A 23,185-nucleotide genomic window follows, 5' to 3' on the forward strand; every position below is an offset into this window, starting at 1 on the left:
ACCCATTAAATAACTCCCCATCCCCCAACACACCCCCCTCTCAGTTTCTGGTAACCACTGTTCTAGTTTCTGTCTCTATGAATTTGACTGCTTTAGACACCTCTTATAAATGAAATCATACAGTATTTGTCTTTTTGTGAGAGGCTTATTTCACTTAGCATAATGTCTTCAAGTTTCATCCATATTGTACTATATGTCAGAATTTCCTTCCTTCTTAAGGCTGAATAATATTCCATTGTATGGATATACCACATTTTCTTTATCCATTCATTCATCCAGTGATTATTTGGGTTGCATTCACCTCTTAGTTATTGTGCATAATGCTGCTATGAACATGGGTATGCAGATAGATATCTTTTTAATGTTACACTTCCCACTGTGTAACAGAGATGGAAAAAGGATTACTCAAAGCACCCTGAATGCATTGAGAAGCCTGAAGGGTCTGTATCCCAGAGAAAAACTGGGTTACAGCACACATTCAAAGTTAGCTTCTGTCTTTTATTGTAAAGACAAGGAAGGTTCACAAGAAAATTCAGTTGACTCAATCATTACAAAAGGACACAAGGACATGGGCAGAGTTACAAAAGTTATCTATGGCTAAGTATAGCTTAGCAATGGGAACTAGTAACATCAGTAAAATAGACAAAGTGACATTCCAAAGTACAATTAGTGAAAAGCTAAGTTAGTCAAAATGGCTCATTATCTAAAGTATAACCTCTCCTTAGGCAAAAGTTACATTCTTATGAAAAAATCTAAATACAATTATCTCTAAAATTTCTCCCAACAGACAGCTTGCCCCTAACAAACATTTTTCTACAACTTTCCCTTCAGCTATTCTTAAAATTTTTTTTTTTGTCCTTTTCGTGACCGGCACTCGGCCAGTCCTATATAGGATCCGAACCCGCGGCGGGAGCGTCGCAGCGCTCCCAGCACCGCACTCTACCAAGTGCGCCACGGGCTCGGCCCTTCTTAAAATTTTTTAACAGGATCAGTATGACAACCACCTGTTATCTCTAAAAACATTAAAGTATACAATCCCATACCTAAACAGTGATTAGAGTTGATTAGATGGGCTTTTGCCATGCTATCTTTGGGCTGTGGCCCCTTACCTAAGGGCTTTTACCCTATGCATGCATTTACCTAAAAACCCTATTCTAAAATCAAATGAGAATCAAGATTTCTAACCCCTCAACATTTCCCCCTTATTTATTTATTTTAAAAATTGGAAGCTGTCAAGGAGTCGGAGTCAAGGACGTTCTGATGAAGAAGAGTCAGCATTACTCCAGCTTGACGAGTCTGCTGGAACATAACAGTTTAGTCCCTATAAGAAAACACAAGATACATAAGACACTAATTCCAGCAATAATCCAAATTCTTATGTTTAAACTGGGAAACCAATGGGTAGGATTAAGCCAATGGGCCAAATCATTTAAATGATTAATAGTAATCTTTTGAGTTTTTTCTTGAAGCTGTGTCATTTGTTGTAAAAGTTTAATTATTAAATTTTGAATATCTCCATGTAAATCAGAATGAAAAGTTCCATGTAAAAGTCTCTGTACATTCTCCCATGTAGTGGAGGAATTAAAGTTCAGTTTGAGATAGATGTTCAGAGGTCAAATTTTGAAGAGAGCCATTCTTTGTGCTGTTTGGATAGAATCAGAATAGTCACTGCTGTAGTAGTTGTAGCTGTAGCCATAAGAATGTCCAAGGATCTCTTAGGGTGCACTCTCTCAGAGAGCAGAGGTGACTTGCTCCAGGGCAGAATTCCCCGGTTTGTGAGGTTAACAGGTAACCAAGCGTCTGCTCTCTGTTTTAATATAAACATATGAGAAATATTAAGATTAGCGATATTAAAGTGTAGAGGAGATGGCAAACATATATGGGTCAAAACTTATCAATGGTAACATTAGCTATCCAACATAATTTATTTTCTGTAAAATTATTTGAACAGCAAGAGACCTAATTAAAGTCCAGACTGTTTCCAAACTGGGGGTGATAACAAACAGGAATATCGGGTTTAGGATGATTGTTTTCCCATTTAGAATTTCCACTTCTGCATTTTGAATAAATATTTGATGTTTCACTACTATAATACAATTAAAAGCTGTAAAAATATGATTTATATATCATCGTGGTTGAAAGGGAATGCAAAAGTTGCTAGCAGTAAAATTAGTACTACAATTGATTCTGCAAACTTGTAATGGACCAGGAGACTTCCAGTGTAAGCAGTATCATTAGATGAAAGAGAAGGCTCTGAATCACCCCAAGTAAGTATTTCAAAAAATGGGAGGATTCAAAACATGGGTCCAATAAACATTATTACTTATTGAAGATTGAATAAAAGGAAAAGCTCATATGTTATGAAACAGGCATGTTACCTCTGGACCTTAGAAATTTATAGTTATGTGATTCTGGAGTTCTGGAATTGGATTTGTTCTCGCGTGGTGCCAAACGGTAGGGGCAAACTGCCTTTGCTGGTATCCAAAGTCGGCCTATAGGAGATCGAACAGAAGACCCTCTTCCCCAAATTAACAATTTAACAGGTTCCAACTATTGTGGTCCCGTAGGTAGAGGGTGGTATAAAATCAAGCATTTGGGTCTTTCCTCAGTGGTAATAAAATGTCATTCTATGGCTGTTAAATTTTGAAAATTGCAGTTTTTAAAAAAAATTTAGAGTCAACAAGGCCTTAAAGACCTGTTCGTGAGGGGCCAAACCTTTCTCCATATTTTGAGACCCTGCTTTCTATTCATTTGGATATATACTCAGAAGTGGGATTGCTGGATCATATGGTAGTTCTATTTTTTATTTTTTCAAGGAACCGCCACAGTTTTTCTAGATGGAATCCTTGACTCCTCTTTCCCTTATTCTCCATATCTCATAAGCAACTGAGTGTTGTGAATTTTATCCTTTCTTATCTGTCCCTTTAGGCCAGGGTGGGATGCTGTGTCTTTCACACATGCTAACAGATAAAGTTTGGTGGGATCAGAGCCAAGACCTAGGGTAAGGTAAGTGAGGCACTCATCCTGGTTGCAAAATTTTTAAAAGGGTGTATTAATCTGTTTCTGTTGCTTATAGCAACGTACCTAGAACTGGGTGGTTTATAAGAAAACAAAATTTATTGCTTACACTTTAAGAGGCTGGGAAGTCCAAAGTCTGGGGAACACATCTGGTGAGAGTATCCCTTGGTGGTGGCTACAGCAACACAGGGTATCATATTGTGAGACAGCAGAAGCAGTGAGAGAGAGAGAGAGAGACTGTCATGTGCTCTCCTTTTAAAGCCCTCAGAAACACGTCTATGAACTGGGGCATGGTCTTTACAACCTAATCACCTCTTCAAGGCCCCACCTTTCAATTATCATGATAGGATTTCTTACCCTCAACAGTTACAGTAAGGATTAGGCTTCAATGACTTTGGGGGGCCACTCAATCCACTGCAGAGGGTGCCAAAAAATCCCAGTCATCAAGATAAGGAATAGTTTAATGCAATGTTTTTTAAAAAAATCAAAATTAATAACAACAAAAAAAATCCATCAGGACCAAATGCCAAAATTTTAAATAAAAAAGTGTCTTGCTGAGCCTTATTGGATCTGAGGCAAAAAGAAAACTCAGTAATACTGATCCTGTCTTTATTTAAAATTTTGTATAAAAATACTATTTATCTTGGTCTGAGCTTTTTGGCCTCCCCTTAAATTTTGCACCCAAGGTGAGTACCTCATTTTCCTCACCTTAGTCTTGTCCCTGCCTAGATACAACGGGGCTGTTCAAGACAGTTATCCCAGACTTGCTTTTATGTCTAGGAAATAGTGAGGACAGTAGCCCATAAGCTGCCTTTTGTCTGTTACACCATCCTTATTACTTTACTCCTCTTTTCTGAATGCTTTAGTCGTACTAAACCATTGGAGGTCTCTAAACATGCTTTGCCTTTTCATGCCTCTGTCTTGTGCATATACACGTCTGCTACCTGGAATGCCCTTCCCCCACTTGATAAATTCCTAGTCATTCATCTGACTGAGCTTAGTCTCTTTGAGCCTCCTTCCACATCTCCAATTAGAATTTACTGTTTACTTCCTCCTTCCACTCTATGTTCATTCTTATACTGCAGCACCAAGCATATGCCATTGCTATTACTTATTTATTGAAGTATTGAGAAGAATGAAATGTTTGTTTTAAATTGGTTCCAGAACACCATTAGGGAGACAATGTTTTTATGTCCTCTTTTGCCAGCCATTTTTATTTAGATATTAAAGGCAGGGTGACTCTATAACACTGGTGAATTTCGGGATAGACACATTTTTGTTTCCCAAAGGACTGTGAGTTCCCTGAGAGAAGGAACTATGTCTTTTCCATCCTCAGTACCTGGTAGGTATCAGGTGGGCTTTCTACAACATTCAAATAGAATTTGGGCTCAGTGGGCTAACACTGTTTTATCACCCTAATCCCACTGGTTGGTGGTGGTAGATGTCAGTCGGTGGAACAAAAGAAACAAAACATTACTATTCAGAGCTGATGGAAAGATGAATTCTTTTTTGTTTTGTTTTGTTTTAAACTAAGAACTATGTGGAAAGATAACCTGTTGTTAGCTTAATGATGGAAATATACTTAGTGGTGAGATATATGAACCCTGAAGGGGAAAAAAAGGTCTGGAAGAGAAAATGCTCTTTAAGGAAAAGTTTTGTCAATCTGTGCTGGTTCTCCTGGATAGAAGCAGAGTTCATCTGCAGTGAAAGGCTTTGGAGGCATAGGAAAATAATCACTGCACTGCTTTCAGTGGAACTCTTAGGATCAGAAACCTATTCTTTAGAACGAGGAAAAGGTCGGCACATGGCCATTCTCTCTCTCTCTTTCCCTGGGAAACTGTTGGGGAAAGGGAGGGAGAGAGAGAAAAGGGGGGGGTGAGACAGAGAGACAGAGAGAGAGAGAGTGAGAGTTAGAAAGTTTGTTAGTTGCCCTGGTCAAATCTCCTAGTAAACATATGGTGTTTACTAGGGAGAGAGTCCTCATTTACAAACAAACAAACAAAAACTTATATCAGGATGTACCTGGTCAGTTTAGGCTGGCTTATGATAAACACACCAGGAATCTACTGATTTATGGGGCACAACTCCCTGGAAAATGTCATGTAAACCATGTAACCATATGAGTATAAAACTGAGATGCTTCATGACCCAAATTGCTTGTTTTGCTCTAGTGGTGACCACATGCATCACTTAGAGGCCTCATACACAATATCTGGGCCAGACTGCATCCTGATATGGCAAAAAAAAAAGACCCAAGGAGCAGCTTCTATGGACCCAGGTGTCCAGGATTTAACTGTACCTGACAATTAACTGTATCCCTGAATTACTAGTAATGCTTGTTTCTGGGTGAGAGCTCGGATTCCCGTGAGTCTGATTTGGTTCACAGGTGTTATCTTGAATATTGGACTCTTACAGGCAGTTCACATTTTCTTTATTTCCCTTTTTAGAAATATTGCTTTAAGTGAGATAATATTTGTGAAGCCCTTAGTGCCTAATACATGGTAAGAACTCAGTAGCTATTTGCTTATCCTTCTTCTCATTCTTTAAAAGTGTGCACTTGTCTCAGTTATGCTAAAGATAAAAGGAAAAAGGAGGGCACCATGTGGTGATGGCATTCGAGACAGAATTAAAAGATTACATAAAGTATACAAGCTCAAGATGAAAGAGCTGTTGAGTACTTATATAGCCTTCCCTTACTGTTTGGAGATTTTTCCATCTGGAGCTCTTCTCTGCTTGTTCCTAGAGAGGTTCCAAAAAGAAGCCCAGTGGACACTCACTGTCAGGCCATGAAGGTCATGAGCTCATCCAGGTAAGGTATCATAAAGTGCCATTCCTCAGTTAGTGCCCCTCAGTGTGCAACACAGTTCTCAGGTCTGCAGGCTCAGAAACCTGATTTGTTAGTGCCCCAAGAGGGAATCCATCTTTTCGGGAGAGTCTCACATGAACAAAACTCATGGACACTGAAGTACATAAACTCAAGCATCACCATCTGTGTATTTTGAAATTGAGCTGTTAGGGAGGCAGGACATTGTCCTCTGGCTGGCACATGCTCTAGGCAGTCTACTAGGAAAACTGAATTAGAATCAGAAGGTCACTTGGTAAGCAGGCATTCGTGCAAAAACTTATTTAGTGTCTACTGTGTACCAAACAACACTTGGAAACAGCAGTCAACAGGATTTATAAATCCCTGCCCACGGAAGGGTCATAGTCCTAATGTGGAAGAGCCAAACACCAGGTAAACTACAACTAAAACTATCTTCAGATAGAGGCAATTCTTACAAAGAAAACAAAACAAGGTGAGGAGATAGGGTATTCAGGGTGACAAGGGGAAGGCATATTAGCTAGGAAAGGCTCTCTGAATGATGTGAAAAAGCCAGCCACGTGAGCTGAGGCTGGGGAAAGAGCAGGTGCAAAGGTCCTGAGGCAGACAGTTTGGCAAGTTTGAAGAACAGAGGGAAGACCAGAGTTGCCATAGGAAAGTGAGTGACGGACAGAGTGGCGGGTGACAAAGAAGAGAAGGAAAATGTAGGTCAGATCTCACAGGACTTCAAGGGCTGTCATTCAGAGTTAGGACACTGTTCTATGTGTAATTGGAAGCAATCGGATGATTTCAGGCAGGGGACTGTCTATAGAAATGATATATATGAATATGATATATAAGTAACTAAATAACATATAAATGTATAAAAATTGTATATAAATAATACATAATATATGTAAATGACATACACACACACTCATGCATATTTACAAAGAATGGGAAGACAGAGCTGGAGCAGGGGGACCAGTTGGAAGACCATGGCTGTCGTCCACATGGGAGATGATGGTGTTGGAGTAAGAGCCACAGCGAGGGCAGAAAGATTCAAAAAACTGCTGAGGGAACTCCTTGATTGGACATAGAGGATAGGAAAGGATCGAGTGTGCTTTCGGATAATCAGAAAAAGGGTATTAACGCTGCATGATGTGAACAGTTTAGGGGTCTGGGAAGTTGCCTGCTGAATCCTTCCCTGTTTTGGACTCCAAGTCTAGAGAGGTGGGCCAGGATGTTCCTCCTCTGGGCCCTGCAGGGGTGAGTGGACACTGAAAAGCCTGCCGTTGTGAACTGCTTTTTCTACGCATTCATTTCATTCATTCAACCAGTATTTATTAGGCACCTCCTGCATGGGTAACACTGTTTTAGGTCCTGGGAATAGAGCAGTGGGGAAACAGCACCAAGGAGGATTGACAGTTCTTTGGGTTTGTGCTCTGTGGAAAGGAGCCAGTCCCCACCTCTCCCTTCTCCTGTGTCTCCTTCCCTCCCACCTACCCCCTGCATCTGCTATAGAGCTTCCTTTGGGTGATCTGTCTCCAAATCCACACCCACCCCTAGGTTGCACACCAGGCAGCCTCCGCAGTTGTGTGCAATCAGTTTCCCCAGGTGCTCTCCGTGGTTCCTCCTCCACCCAGTTATGGACATTTGGCTCTCCTGAATTGTTCCCAATCTGGTCTGGTAAACCAAAGGTCAGTCATCCTGCAGATGAGGTGGGGCTGGGCTTGCTTCAGTCACAATACAGGGGATGAGCTGAGAAGCTACAGGAAGCAGCAGAAATCTGTAGGAGTTCAGTGCAACCCAGCAAATTCTTCTAAAATATTATTACCTCTATGTCCAAACAGCCAGCCTCCCTCTCACTATCTCCTGCATCTGAGCCTCAGGAGACTGTTTTCTTCCCAGTGGTTGGTACTGACCAGACCTCAACTCCTATTTGCAGTATGGTCCCTACCCAGACACCTGCTCCTCCCCTCTCCCAGTCTCAGTAAGAGCAAACCACTTTATATTTGTACGTTTTTCAAGTTAAAATGTGCTTTCACTTATTTGACAAGATTTCATTTTGTTTTTTAACAGCCCTAGGGAAGCAGATAGTGTAGAGACCAATATGTCACCTGAAAATCTGAGTGGCTTGTCCAAGGTCACAGAGTCCTTACATCCAGTGGTATTTTTACTGCATTACACTACCCATTTGCCCAAAGTTTTAGAAACAGCATGTTCTTAGTGACTCCATATCTCTATGACTATATCTGCTCTATCTGAATATGGAAAATGCCCATAATCTGAATGTATGCAGCCTGCACGTGCTTTTCTCTAAGATGTGTTCCCAGAAACTATCTGATAAAGTGGATCCAAGTTGCCTATAGGAAAAAGTAATCTCTGAGAATTATGTTGCTAACAGAGGGCCTGGTATCAATTGAATCATAGATTAGAATTGAAGTGTGTTGGAAAAACAGTGCTGTGTCAACTAGAAACTTCTTAAGTCATCTGATTTACTACTTAAAATGGTAAGTAATGGAATATTAGAGCCAGGAGGAGATGTTGAGGTCACCTAATGCAGCTCATTTATTCTGCAGTTGGGGACCCTGAGACCCAGAAAGGTGAAGTGAATCCTGCAAAGTCATATATTATCAGTCTCTGAGTGGAGGAAGTAAGAGCAGAAGGAAGCCTCGGTTCCCTGCCCGGCGCTCTTTCCAGCACTCCACTCAGCTCCCTTGTAAAAGTCCTAATTCCATGCATACTGATTATTCAATGACCTCAATGTTATTGTTGTTTTCTTGTTTCAACTCCCAGTTATCTTTTCAAAACTTGAGATATACATTACACACAGAGATTTTAATGCATCTATGTTACCACCATCTTAATCAAGATGTAGAACATTTCCATCACCCCAGAAAGTTCCCCCTCTCCTTTCCAGTCATCCCTCCTTCCCCCTCCTGACCAGAAGCAACAACTGGCCTGCTTTCCATCACTATCTTCCTAATGTAGAATTTCATATGCATAGAATCACACAACATGTAGCCTATTCAATCACCATGTTTCACCTAACACACTGATATTGAGATTCATCCCTGTTGTTGCATCTACCAGTAGCTCACTCCTTTAAAAAAAAACCAAAATCATTCCTTTTTATTGCTGAGTACCTGTTGATAAACATTTGGATTGTTTCCAGTATTGGTTGTTATGAATACAACTTGTATGAATATTTTGGTATAAATCTTTTTATGGACATATAGTTGAGTTCCCTATGAGTGGAATTTCTGGGCAATAGGGTAGGTGTGTTTATTTTGTAAGAAACTGTCAAACAGTTTTTCAAAGCAGCTGAACTCTTTTACATCCCACCAGCAATTTACAAGAGTTCCAGTTTCTCCACATCATCATGTGTGTGCTCAGTCTTTCTAACTTTAACCCTTTTAAGGGATGTGGAGTGCTATTTCATTGTGGTTTATATTTATGTTTCCCTGGTAATTAATGAAGTTGAGCATCTTTTCATGTCTGAAGTTTCACTAAATGCACATAGGATAATTTATAAATTCAACCAAATGGATAAACAAGCTAAAGAGTGACGGTTATGTTAGTTCCCTTAGATTAAAAGTGCTTCTACAGCAAAATGTGGATATTCTGATTTTCTTTTCATAACTCTCCAAGCAAGATTCAACTGATACTGTCTTTTCTCTCAACAAGTTACTTGCAGAAAGCAGAGATATTCAGAAGTATTCCATTAGTCATTCTTTCTAAAGTAGTTGTTTTGCAATTAAGTATTTGATGGTTTCAATAAGGATGTGAATTATAAAAATTTAAAAGAGGCAGCAATAGAGTGTAGAGAAAAGTATGAGCTTTGAAGTCACAGACCATTAGACTTGAATCCTGGCTTATGAAAAACTTACAAATTTCAGTTTTCTTGCCTGTAAAATGGAGACAAGAATATCTACTGTATTAGCTCTTACTGATGGTCTAACAAATTACCACAAATGTGGTGGTAATAATAAAACAAGGTTATTATTTTACAGTTTTGGAGGTCAGAACCCCACAATGAGTTTCAATGGGCTAAATTCAAGATGGCAGCAGAGCTGCATTCCTTCTGTGATTCCTCACCTTCTCCAACTTCCAGATGCCCACAATCCTTAAAAAAAAAAACAAAATCATTGGCTTCAAGGCCACAATCCTTAAAAAAAAAAACAAAATCATTGTCTAGCAGCCTCCTTCCATCTTCAAGGCCAGCAATGGCAGGTTGAGCCTTTCTCACAACACATCACTCTCTTCTTCCATTGTCACAGCCCTTTCTTTCTTTTTTTTTTTTAAAGATGACCAGTAAGGGGGTCTTAACCCTTGGCTTGGTGTTGTCAGCACCACACTCAGCCAGTGAGCCAACTGGCCATCCCTATATGGGATCCGAACCCGTGGCCTTGGTGTTATCAGCACCACACTCTCCCGAGTGAGCCACGGGCTGGCCCCAGTCACAGCCCTTTCTTTGACTCTGACTTTCCCACCTCCAACTTTCATTTATATGGGTCCCTGTGATTACACTGGGCCCACCTGGATATCTCCCCCATCTCAAGGACCTTAACTTCGTTACTCCTGCAAAGTCCCTTTTGCCACATAAGGTAACATATTCACGAGTTCTGGGGTGAGGATGTAGACATCTTGGGGGTCATTATTATCATTCTGTGAACCGCACCTACTTTATAAGGCTGTCGTGAGGATTAAAAGTAAAGATATATAAAAGATCTGGTTCATGGAGACTGCTCAGGAAATGAAAGCTGACATTACAGATATGCAAAGTTCAGCACACATGGCCGAAAGTGTTGCAGAGCTCAACAATTTCTGTTCCCTTCCCTTCCTCCCTTGGAAGGGTCTGGAGAGCAGTGGCCTCTTAAATCTTGTTCTCTTGACAGTCTTTTCTGTTTACAGCAGTAAGACAGCATTGGCCAGAGGCAAAAAGTCCAGATGGAGAGTTTAGCATTGTTCTGAGGGAGAAAAGCAGTCAAATTATTTTAGTTTGGTGATGATAAGGAGTGTTTAAAGGCATTGTGGGTATTCATGGCTTAACAGATTAGGATCCTAGAAGTAAAACTGACCATAGTAATAGCAACCAAATAGGATTTTTCAGGTTTAAGCCCCAATCTGCAGAATCACAGGACCCCTAACCCTCACCTCCACCCCCAGAAAAGCCTTTTGCTTCCAGTAGAGTCCTGGGGCAATTTACAAGCTGTCCCTGTTGCAGACTCGATCTTTCTAAGTGCTGCCCCCCGGAAATGGACCCCACCTGTGCTCTCCATCACATGGCACCTGCCTTCCTCCTCTGCCAATGTGCTCACTGCCTCAGAGAAGTTTGTGACACTGGGGTCAAGTACTGATCCAGGCCACTGTGAGACACATGTGTACCTAAACTTTTCCAGGTTCCTACCTCTGTTACCTGCATTGGGCCACAGTTTACACCTTTACTGCCACTGCCCACATACCAGTTCTGAAGATTGTGTGGCTTGTTCTCTCCTGGTCTTTACTGAAGCACTGAAGCCATTCCCCACCTCCCCCCACCACGCCACACGATTCCCAAGGGCACTATTCGCATCCTAGTGGCTGTGTGAATGTGTTCATTCCAACAACACTTCAACAGATGGCGGTCTAGAGCCTTGAGGGAGGGGCACCTTTTCTAACTCACAAAAAGGTACCATAAGGGCTAGCAGCAGTGTCCCAGCCAAGGAGGGGGCCATGAGAGCTTCTTACCCCTCTTTTGAACCATGCAAGGCAGACTCAGCCCTGCGGACCTGTGCTTTCTACTCCTTATGTCATCCCAAACACAAAAGATCCAGAAAGTGTTCACATTGCTGAGCACAGAGATCTCAGTGAGTATTCTCACCTGGGCTGAAGGAGGGAAATACCTCTGCTGTGCTGCCCACTCACGTCACTGTACCCGCTTTTTGTCCCTTACATGTTCCCTGTAGAATAAAGTCCTCTCTTCCTGGAAAGCATGAGGATAAAGCCTCCCTTTCCATCCTGTCCCTGGTCATTGAAGTTGCTACCACATGGATGTTTGGGGGTCAAGGTTTGGTTTCATTGTCCCAGGCAGCAGAAGTTTCTCCTTTTCTGGCTCCATGGCCCCATAAGGCACTGTAAACAAGGAGGTGCCTGCACAGGCCTTGAATAGTGACATGCACAGGCCTTGAATAGTGACATGCACAGCCTTGAATGTGCTCCAAATGAAGTAAGAGGTGTGAGAAGCTTGGGCTGCCTGTTCTTATAGAATGGGTCCCCTGGAGCAGGGGTATGAAATATTAAACAGCACAGCCCAAGCACTCCGACAGTTGATTGCCAGTCACTGCCCCTGGGGGAAGCCACAGGCCATGAGGCTCAGGCTACCAGGTGCATGGCGAGAGTGTCACTACAGAGAGAACAAGTTGTCAGTCATCAATAATGCCAATTAGTGACTGCATGGATCAGTGGAGCAGGTGACAGCAGGGGAGAGAGAGAATTTCTGCAAAGAACTCAGTCTGTGGGGAATGAACTGGTTAGTGACTGACAAAGAAATTAATGATGAAGTTTCCAACTGGCTATGAGTGGCAAATCAGCAGGCATCAGCAAAGAGATTCCTGTAATGGCAAAACCATCCAGGCCTTTCTCCCATGACTAGGAGTTGGTGAAGGTGCGTGTGCACACACACATGTATGCGCAAACACACACGTGCTCAATGAGTGGGGATTCCATGGGATTCTTTAGTCTTCTCCTGTCACAGACATCGTTGTCAGAGAGCAGTTTTAGGCAGATGCCAGTGTTCTCCATTTCTTAGCTTTTTCTCTGAAATGGAGCAAATCTAGTTACTCCTTTGCCGTCCACCCATTGCTCTCTGGAAAGATTAATAGCTGTAACAGTGAGATAGAAAAGAATCAAAGTACAGTAATAGTCATAATGATATAATATTATCACCTGACTTTGTGTACTTTAAAATCTTTCCCATACTTTATCCTATCTCAAGCTACTGATATTAGGGTACTGTGAAGAAAAACAAATAAAAAGTGATGGCAAAGTACTCCGTAAATAATTAAATACCAACCATTCACCCTGGTAGTGTTCTAGAGGAAAATAGCCTTAAGTGATTTTAAGAGCTTCCACCATACTTAAGCCACCATGAAATCTGTTAAGATCAGTCCCTCCACTCTTAAATTGTTGTTCTGTCTCTTTAAGATGTGGCTGTGCTAATCTGGAAGGAGGAAAGAAAGGCTGTGAAACAGAGGATGAAGGGCCAGTGACAGGTTTCGCAGGCAGGAACAGAGAGTGCAGAATTAATGTTTAATTGCACCAGCTCCTTTAACAAGTCATTTTGTCAGCACCATGCTCAGCCAGTGAGCCAACCAGCCATCCCTATATAGGATCTGAACCCGTGGCCTTGGTGTTATCAGCACCGCACTCTTCCGAGTGAGCCACGGGCCAGCCCTTTAACAAGCCATTTTGTGACATGGGTTTTTTTCCAGATCTTTTAGCCAATATGCAGATTCATGCTTCTCCTGGGGACCACCCCCGGTCTCATACCATCTCCTTCCTGGAAGGCAACTGTACCCAGACATTTTTCCCCTATGCTTTTAACAACTGTAATAATAAGCACATAAACTAAAAGCTTAAAAACCACCACCATTTTGACTTGTTTTCCGGGAGAACAAGCCAGGTACAATAGTTAGTCTCTGTTGCTCGCCTTCTGACTGTGAGTTCATCCTTTAACTTCACAGTCGCACATTTACAGGTTAGTGGAGACTCCCTCTCTCTGAACAAGTAGAGGTAGTTGCACTTTTTGTCACTGTTTTTTGGCTTATTTGGTAATGCCTAAAAACAACCGATGTTTATATACCAAGGGGACATCCTCCCTGCCCCAAAGAATGTCACACCCTTGAATAGAAAAGGGGGTCAGTCTTGAGGCTGAGAGACAGAAAGAGATCCCAGGATGCATAGTCAGGGAGGAGGGGTGGTTCTTCAGGACATCCTGGATTGCAGCTAGAAACCTGTTGTGGACCCCTGGCCCTGAGGGGGTGCCTTGGGGGAAAATGACTCTCTTCACTACGTCATTAAAGGGTTATTGTGTTGGCTTGGATCACCCATACCAGAGATTTCCTTTTCTGAGTGACTCGGTACCCAGAAGAACATTGGTAGACCAGTGATCGTGACCTCAACAGCAGTTCTAGGTCATCAAAACTTTTTATGTGGGTGGGCAGAGATCTTATCAGACTACAGGGTTACAAGATATATCAGATGTCTGGGGTGACAGCTGCCCAGGTCAGCACAGGTTATTTGGCAGTGGATGAAAAGAGGACACCAGATGGCCCATATTTCAATATAGCTCCATGAGGGTCTTGGGGATTGGTGAAAATCTCTTGCAGGGATCAATGCCAGGGGGAAGGAAGCTTTGAAATTGATTCAGGTGATAGTTTTGAGAAATTACTAGTAGGCTTGGAAATCATGAGAAAACTTGTGAATTTCTAAGACAATAACTGGATTGTTTTCATTTCACTATTAATAAGACCTAAATATTTGAATAAAATAAATTTAATTGATTTTTTTGAGAATGTTTTTGTAAGGTGATGTCATAACCATTGGTATTGGTTTGTTGTTGGAAATGTCAGTCTGTGAGAAGACTAAAGTGTTGGAAGCATCTGGGTGTTGGTGCTAACATTACATGAGGAACATGTGAAAGCCATGTCTGGCTTTAGAGGCCCAGACACAGTATCGGCTACTACCAGGTAATGATCTGGGTAACACCCTAGAACACTGGAACCAGGTGATAATATTTTGACAAAGCCTTAAATTCCAGTTCCAGCCATCTGTCTCCAGTCACAGCCAGCTCGAAGACAGAGGCCCTGCCCTTCCATTCATTCATTCAGTAAATATCTATCAACTGTACTTTATATCTCAGCTGTCGGTCTAGGTACTGGGGATATAGTGCTCACCAAATTCATGTCCTCATGAAACTTAATTTGTAGCAGAAGAAAACAAACAATAAATAAATATTGCTAAGGTCTGAATGTTTGTCCCCTCTGAAACTCACATTGAAGCTTAATTCCCAATATCACACCTTTAAGAGGTGATTGGGTCCTGAGGGCTCTGCCTTCATGGATGGACTAATCTTCATGGGTTAATGGATTAATGGATTATCATGGGAGTGGATTAGTTATCACAAGAGTGGGTCTGTTATAAAAACCAGTTTGGCTCTCAGTGCACCCCTCTCACCCTGTGATGCCTTCTGCCATGTTATGGCATAGCACAAGGCCCTCACCAGAAGCCAGTCAGATGTGGCTCCTCAGCCTTGGACTTCCCAGCCTCCAGAACTGTAAGAAATAAATTTTGTTTATTTCTTTCTTTTTCTTTTTCTTTTTTTTTTTTTTTTTGGTGGCTGGCTGGTACAGGGATCGAACCCCAGATCTTCATGTTATCAGCACCATGCTTTAACCAACTGAGTTAAATGGCCAGACCAAATTTTGTTTCTTTGTAAATTACCCAGTCTCAGGTATTTAGGTATAGCAACAGAAAATGGACTAAGACAAATGTGTTAAAATATAACCTAATGGCAGGAGAAGAGGAGAGGGGGATGTCATCTTAGAGAGTTGGGTTGGGGGGTCCTAGCCAGGCCTTGATGGAGGAGAGGATTCTGAGCAGAGGGAGTGGCCAGCAAAAGGCCCCATGGAACAGTGGATAATGGAATAGTTAATAAGCCAGTGTGGCTGGAATGAGTCGACTGGGTTAAAGAGAGATAGAAGATAAAGTAAGAGAGATAACCAGGAGCCAGGTCAGGTAGAGCCTAGGCAGACCATGGTGAGACATTTGGGTGCCATTTTCATGACAGGAAAATGGAAGCCCATGGAGTGTTTTGAGGCAGTGGAGTAACTTGATATTATTTACCTTGTCCACTCTGTTTGCCATGTGAAGAATGGATTGTAAGTGATGACCAAGAGTTGGAGCAGAGGTTCAGTAGTTGTGGTGAGACTCTGGTGCCTTGTACTGTGGAGGTGTGATCATGGAGATGGTGAAAAATGGTCTGTTCAAGATGCATTTTGAGGCTGGAGCCAATAAGAGTTGCTGTTGGATTGGATTTGGTGATGGAGTCTGAGAGAAGAGTCTGAGATGACTCCAAAGTATTTGGCCTGAGAAACTGGGTGAATAGAAGCACTATTTACAGGGCTGTCTGGCTAACTCAGTTGGTTAGAGCATGGTATTATAACACCAAGGTCAAGTGTTCAGATAACCATACCTGCCAGCTGTCAAAACAAGAAACTATTTACCGACACTTTACTAAGACTTGAGGAGAAACAGGTTTTGAGGGAGAAAGTAAGAGTAGGTTGCTGATATGCCAAGTTTGAGACACCTGCTAGATGACCAGATGACCAAGAGGAGATGTCAAACAGGCAGCTGGATGTGGAGGCCGGAGTGGAGGGAAGAGGTCAGGGATATGTGTAGATGATGTGGAAAGGCAGGGCTGTCTGAGGTCACCCAGGGAGTGGGCATGCCTGGAGATGAGTCCAAGGCCTGGCCCCAGAGCCCTCCGCAGTGAGAGATCATGAAGGTGGGGAGAGTCAGCCAAGACTAAGAAGACAGGCTGGGAAGGTCAGAGGGAATCAGGAGAGTGCAGCCAAGAGAAGAGAGGGTTTTGGCAGGAAGACAGGTATGATCAACCTGGTGACTACAAGCACAGAGGATGAGGACTGTGAATCAACTGAATGTTGGATCTGGCTATATGTGTTTTTCAGGGGACATGATGAGCATAAACGCCTGACTGGAAAGAAAACAGGAGGAGAGGAAGTGGAGACAGTGAGTACAGTCAACTCTTGAACTTTTCTGTGAATGGAAGCAGAGAAATCAGGCAGGAAGTGCAGGTGATGTGGGGTCAAGGGAGGACTTTTTTTGCAAATGGGATATTTTGCAGCATGTTTGTTTGCTGATGGGAATGATTCAGTAGAACAGAAAAAAGTAATGATGCAAGAGACAATGAAAATCCCCAAACAAATAATCCATGTCAAGGCTCTGGGATTCCAGGACATGTGCTCCCCAATCTTCCCCAGCTGTGTTACTAACACCTGGAGTATACAAAAGTGTTGGTAAGGGTCCAAGATGTATAGCTGGTAGGTGGCCACAATAGGCAATATGTGTACTCGCATGCTCAAGTTTCTCTTGTAAATTATTGTCCTATTGCATCATGACATTTAGCAACAATTTTAGATTTAGTTTTTAAAAAATGTTCTTTAATTTGTCTCTTTAAAAAAAAAAAAAATCTAAAACAGGAAAAGGTCTGAATTGGACCAGAGCTGGGTGGATAACTCGGGTTTCAATAGCCACACCTAGTGGCAGTGAGTAGCACTAGCTGAAAAGAATTGAATTCCTGAGTTGAGCCAATTTTCCATTTGTTCCTCCCCTCGTGCGCTAGTATCCAGGACTGACCCCCTTGCACTGAATGAACACCCCTAAAGGTGAAAGAAAGTGAGCCGAAACGCTGGGTACCGATCAAGCTTTATTAAAGGAAAAGAACCTGCCGGGCTGCGCTCAAGTGGAGGGCAGCACCAGGCGTGGGCTGGGGGCGCTTATATAGGCTGTAGGGAAGGCTGAGTAATCAGGCAGGGTTTGGTGCTGGTGTGGAAGAAAAGGCTGGTGGATGCAATCAGGGGGAAGGTTGCACCCATGCAGAAGTAGAGGAGTTTCTGTTTCTCAGAAACCACGAGGTTTCTCTTAAGGGAAAGGCTGGAGGCCTTTTGTGCTTATTGTGTGCAAAATGGCACCGGCTCACCTCCAAGATCCATCAAAAGGTTCTTGGAGTCATCTGAGGAGGGAGATCCCCAGAAAGGGGAGAAAGCCATTTTCTGGTGAGCAGGGTGGGGGCCCAGAGTCATACTTTAATTTGAGAAATAGGACAAACTGTTTTTCATCTTCAGAGTTTGTTCTTCTGGTAGTTTGAAGGGTTGGGTTCTCCCCTGACCTGAATTTTCTGAGGAGCAACTAGTGCTGTTGCATACAATTTTTTTGCTACATACACTCAGACGAGTGTCAGAATGGACTCTGGCCAGAGTCTCACCTTACAGCATCGAACAATAGAAAAAGGGCAGCAGATGTTCAATTCCAATGAATTTTGATTGGCTCTTAATTGATAGCTTTTCCCAAGACCCATTAAGGAGTGCCACGGTCAATTTTAAAGGGACCTTTAGATTTCATCTTTTCTGCTGATAGCTCGATGCTACAGAATGATCCTCAAGAATTTACAATTCCCCAGATTCAGCAACTCATACAACCCCATTAGTGTCAGGGGCACATCATAGCCTGTCTTTATTTTGAAAAATGAAAAGAATAAACTGCAAATAGATGAAAACATCTAAAATAATAAAGGGTGAAACTGACACAGCTGAAAAAATGTTTCTGCCCTGACATATTAACCAAAATAATATCGTAAAAGGTCATCTTACATATGGGAATATTATAGAGATTAGAAGATAAATAAAATTCACGCGTTGAACTTGCAAATCAGTTTCCCAAGTGGATTCTGAGACAAATAAAATAGGAAGCAAAGTGCCAGGAACTGTCTGGATTTGCAGTAGTTTGGATTTTCAAGTTCTTTGTGAAAACAGAATTTGTTTCATCCTATTCCAAACTGGTACGTATTTTTAAATTAGCTCCATTCTTGGCTTGGGTTAACGTATAGGGGGAAATTTGTACTTAAAAAAGGTGTGTATTGTGTAGATTCTACAGGACGCCCCTCTGGGTGGGGGTTATCTAGTTCCAATTTTATGGAAGCCATTTTGTAACTCTGTGAATCGCAGATTATTGATAGCAAGGCAAAATAATTCTTGTCTATAGACATGCAAATTTTAACCCGTCTGATAGAGGTCCAAGTTGCTTCCTTCTTCCACAGACGAAGAGGCCAATTTTATCTCCATTTGCACATTTGTTTCAATATTCCTGATCTGTAAATATGTGTGTTTTTCAACTTCTCCCTTAAACTAGTTGTAAGAGCCTTACAGTTTCCTCATTAATATCATCTTTTACACATTTTTGTTTTTACATCTGTACCTATGCCATGATCCTACCCTATTTTGAAAATAATCTTTTGAAAATGGTGATTTTTGAAATTATCAAAATAATTATTTTGAAAATTATCTTTTCAAAAATTATTATTTTGGTCTCTCTTTTTTTTTTTTTTTTTTTTTTTTGAGTTCCTACCTACTACTATTTTATAGTGGCTTACTATATTTCATACAGCTCTTAAGTTGACTTCAACTTCCTGAAACAAGTTGGGGTATAAATGAATATGCAGTGAGTGCTTAATAATCAAAATGTCTAGGTGATCTCTAAGTTCTTTCTACTTTGATATTCTGTAATTTTCTATGCATCTGGGAACAGGAAGGTCAGAAATAAAACTTCTTGTCTCATAGACTTTTTAAAAATTGTAGTAAAATATACATAACATAAATTTACTATTTTAATCCTTTTTAAGGCATGTTCTTTTTTAAAAGGTATAATATGAGAACTCCCTGAGAAAATACAATTGACCCAGAAAGATTGATGTCTCAACCATGTCCCAAGTTCAGGGTTTGACCTGTCTGGTCATTAATTTGCCATTGGGTTCTCCACTTGGAACAAAGTGCACTAATAACATGCCCTACTTGGATAGAGAGCGTGAATTACCTCACTTCCTATGTTCACTGTTGGAAACCACAAATCCTTGATTTAATTAAATCTTTGGAAAGGAAATTCAGTAATGAAATTCCTTGTAATTACCATGCTACCTGTGATTACAGTTAAGCAGTGGAAAAAAACCAAAGTAATCAACTTGATACAGAAGACTTGCAATATATGCTGACTTTGATAGCCTTTGCTTTAGGAAGTTGGGAAAAAAGGTGGGGGCGGGGAGGCAGGGAGACTAGTTTGAAATTGGCCAGGGTTTTTAATCATCTGTATAAGTCAAGACAGAAAAAAAATCTGAGTGGTTTTATAAGAGAGCTTAGAGAGGTCGCTTCCTTTTTCAGTCAAAAGGAATGAATGGAAAGAATGCTTTATTTTCATTTGTTTTGTATTTTTTAAATAAACTTATGATATCCTTGATATTTAGTATTGAAATGGCACACTGGTGGTAAACACAGAACTGTTCTTGTTTGGAGGTAACCAGGCTGTAGTGCTTGGCCTCCTTGGGCCTTAACTACCCTTGGAGGGCCGAGGGCATCAATTCGTCAGTGCGGTGGGTTAGAAATCATGATTCTCCTTTGATCTTAGAATAGGATTTTTAGGTAATGCATGAATGGAGCTAAAAGGCTCTCGAGAAGCAGACAAAAGTCCACAGATAAGTTTGGCAAAAGCCATCTAATCAATTCTCATCACCATTTAGGGATGGGACTGTATACTTTGACTATTTTAGGTCACTGGTTCGAATGTGACTTGAAGGACTATTAACTATCTAACCTACTGATTGTTCTTAAGATATGCTGAGAAACCTGCTAATTGTTGTTAAGATATGCTAAGGAAATTGCTGTAGGGAGGTATGTGGAAAAGAAAATGTTTACTAAGGGCAAGCTGTTTGTTGGTGGATTGACTTAGCTTTTAACAAATTGCATTCTGGAATGTTAACAGTGTTAAGTTACTGCTGTTACTAGTTTTACACTGCCTGTTTTTATGTCCTTTGATGATTGAAATCAACCAATTTTTCTTGTGAAACTTCCTTGTCTTGTCAATAAAAAGAAAAGTGGATTTTGAATCGGGGCTGCTCCCCTGATAGGCAGCAGTCCCTCCAGACCTTATTCATCTTACCTTGAGTGAATTCTTTCTCTCTCTCTCTTTTTTTTTTATCTCAGTTACACAGAGGGAAGTGTAACAGGTCAGCACACCTGTAACCATTCACAGCAGGTGAGTTAGGAAGCCTTGTCTCAGCAATGCCTCATGGCTGTTGAGAGCACAGCCTTTAGAGAGTCCAGATTGATAGCACGCTATGTTCTTCCCTCCTGCTGCTCAACCACTAAGCCAATTCCACATGTTTTTGGCCTTTCTTATGGTAGTAACCTTCTTTATGGTATCAATTTTTGCATTATTAGAGTAGGCTCAACTACTATAATAAAAAGAACCAAGATGTAACAGCTCAAGTAAGATACAAGTTTCTTTCTGATGCCTGTATCAGTCCAGGTGGGTATTTCAAGGTGGTAGTGCTCTCTTGCATGCCATCACTCAGGTTCTGCCATCTGTTGACTCTATCATCGGGCTCTGGTCATCAGCTCAGCTCTCTAAACTATCTTCTGCACAGTGCCAGAGTCATTGTCCTAAGGTATATTTTGATCATGACTCTTTCTCACAAACTATACTCCACAAAATATTTAGCAGAGATTTCAGATAATACAAAGGCTACATAATAATATAGAAAATGTTTCTAATATGAATATAAGATTGTGGGTGCTTTTTTCTTCAAAATATTCTTTCCAATCAAATCAGAAAAAAGAAAAAATTAGCAACAAAAGAAAGTGAGCTTGTAAGAACACTTTGAAGCATCCTTTCCACTTAAGTTCTTAAAAAATCCTCTTCTTTACCCTGTGAGAGATTATATTCTGAAGAATCAATTTAAAATTCAGTAATTACTGTGCACATTATGCTTTATATTGAACTTGGTGCTGTGCTGGATATAGAAGCATAAGACAGGGTCCTTGGCCTAAATGAGTTTAATAAGGAAACCTGTTAGCTCACAGGTTGGATTCTCCAAGTTTGATTAATGAGGAAAAATTTCCATGTGGAGAAAAGATTTCAAAATCTCGGGGCCCCCATTTTGCTCTCCTACCCCATAACCTACCTAATAGATCTGCAACATCACCAGCACCACTTTAGACAAGCCCACGTACAAACTGGCACCGCCCATCTCCTCTCCCCTCCCCCTTTACAAGAACCTCCTGACTTAAACAGAAACCCCTCTTGCTTCCACTGGGACGCAGTTCTCCACCCCGATCCACATTAGCATAACGACCCTCCTTGATGGTATCAGCCAGCCCTTGGCACACTGTATAAGCTCTCCCACCCCCACACCTGGTGCTGCCCTCCATTTTCAGGGCAGCCCTGGGCCCTGTGCCAGTGTGAGCACAACCCAGCAGATTTCTTTCTCTAATATAGCTTGAATGGTACCCGGCATCTCGGCTCACTTTCTTTCACCACCTTTTCCTAATAGAGATTCCCAGCTCTACCCCACTTTGGCTTGAGGACAGGGCTGTCCCTGATCTATCTCTAATGCTTTGGCCCAGTCATGGGCACAATTGGTCCCTTAGTTCCTGATAAACCTTGTGAGTTTTAGCTGGAACAAACACACAAAGAAATGTACAACTACACTAGACAGAAAAAGGTTGCTTATTCATCTTCCTCTTTTTCTACAACAGACTGGTTTCCCCAGCCTGTCCTATTTGGTGATGTAAAGTAAGGGAACAGCCCACAAGTGTTGCACTCTCTTTGTCACCTCTCTTCCCCTGGGTGACAGAGACGCAAAGAATTACTCAAAGCCCATTTCTTCTGAGCAGTGAGAAACCCTGAAAGGGTTAATTTCCTGGAACCCTCAAGAGAGAGGCATTCCTCCTCAGGAAATTAGCACTGGGCTGGGGTTCCGTACTGGGGTTCTTTCTCCATATTTATTCTCCAGGCCAGAAAGTTACAGAAAAGGAACATAGGTGGAGTTATGGCTAAGTATAGTTTAACAATAGAGGCTGGTAACATCAGTGAAATAACAAAGTGACATTCCATAATGCAATTTGTAAAAGGTTAACTCGATCCACCAACAAAAGCTTGTTCTTAGCAAATACTGTCTTTTCCTACAGCAGTTTCCTCAGTATGTTTACATAACAATAAAGTAACTTTAGGTTAACCTGCTCCAAGGGCATCTGTCCTTGAACCAGCAATTTTGCTGTGTTACAATTCCTTATCTACAACAGAGACTTTAGCCTGGGGAAAGTTTCCTGTCTTGAAAGCTTAACATTTCTATATGTAATTTTATTGTTTTGTTGTTGTTGTTGTTGTTGTTGTTGTTTTTAGTGACCGGTAAGGGGATTGTAACCCTTGGCTTGGTGTCATCCGCACTGCACTCAGCCAGTGAGTGCACCGGCCATCCCTATATAGGATCCGAACCCGCGGCCTTGGCACTCCCAGCGCTGCTGTGCTCCCAGTGCCACACTCTCCCAAGTGAGCCACAGGGTCGGCCCTCTATATGTAATTTTAAAAGTTAGGTTATACTTGAAACTACAGGGCTTTGGAAACTAGGCCCTGTGAAATACATTTGCTTTATAAATGTTAGTATACTCCGCACACAAGACCTATTTTATTTCTGATACCAGTTGGAAGTTTGGAGAATCCCCAAGAGTCTCTTCAGTTTTGATAATTCACTGAAAG

This window comes from Cynocephalus volans, chromosome 6 (genome assembly GCF_027409185.1).
Source record: "Cynocephalus volans isolate mCynVol1 chromosome 6, mCynVol1.pri, whole genome shotgun sequence".
NCBI classification, from domain to species: Eukaryota; Metazoa; Chordata; class Mammalia; order Dermoptera; family Cynocephalidae; genus Cynocephalus; species Cynocephalus volans.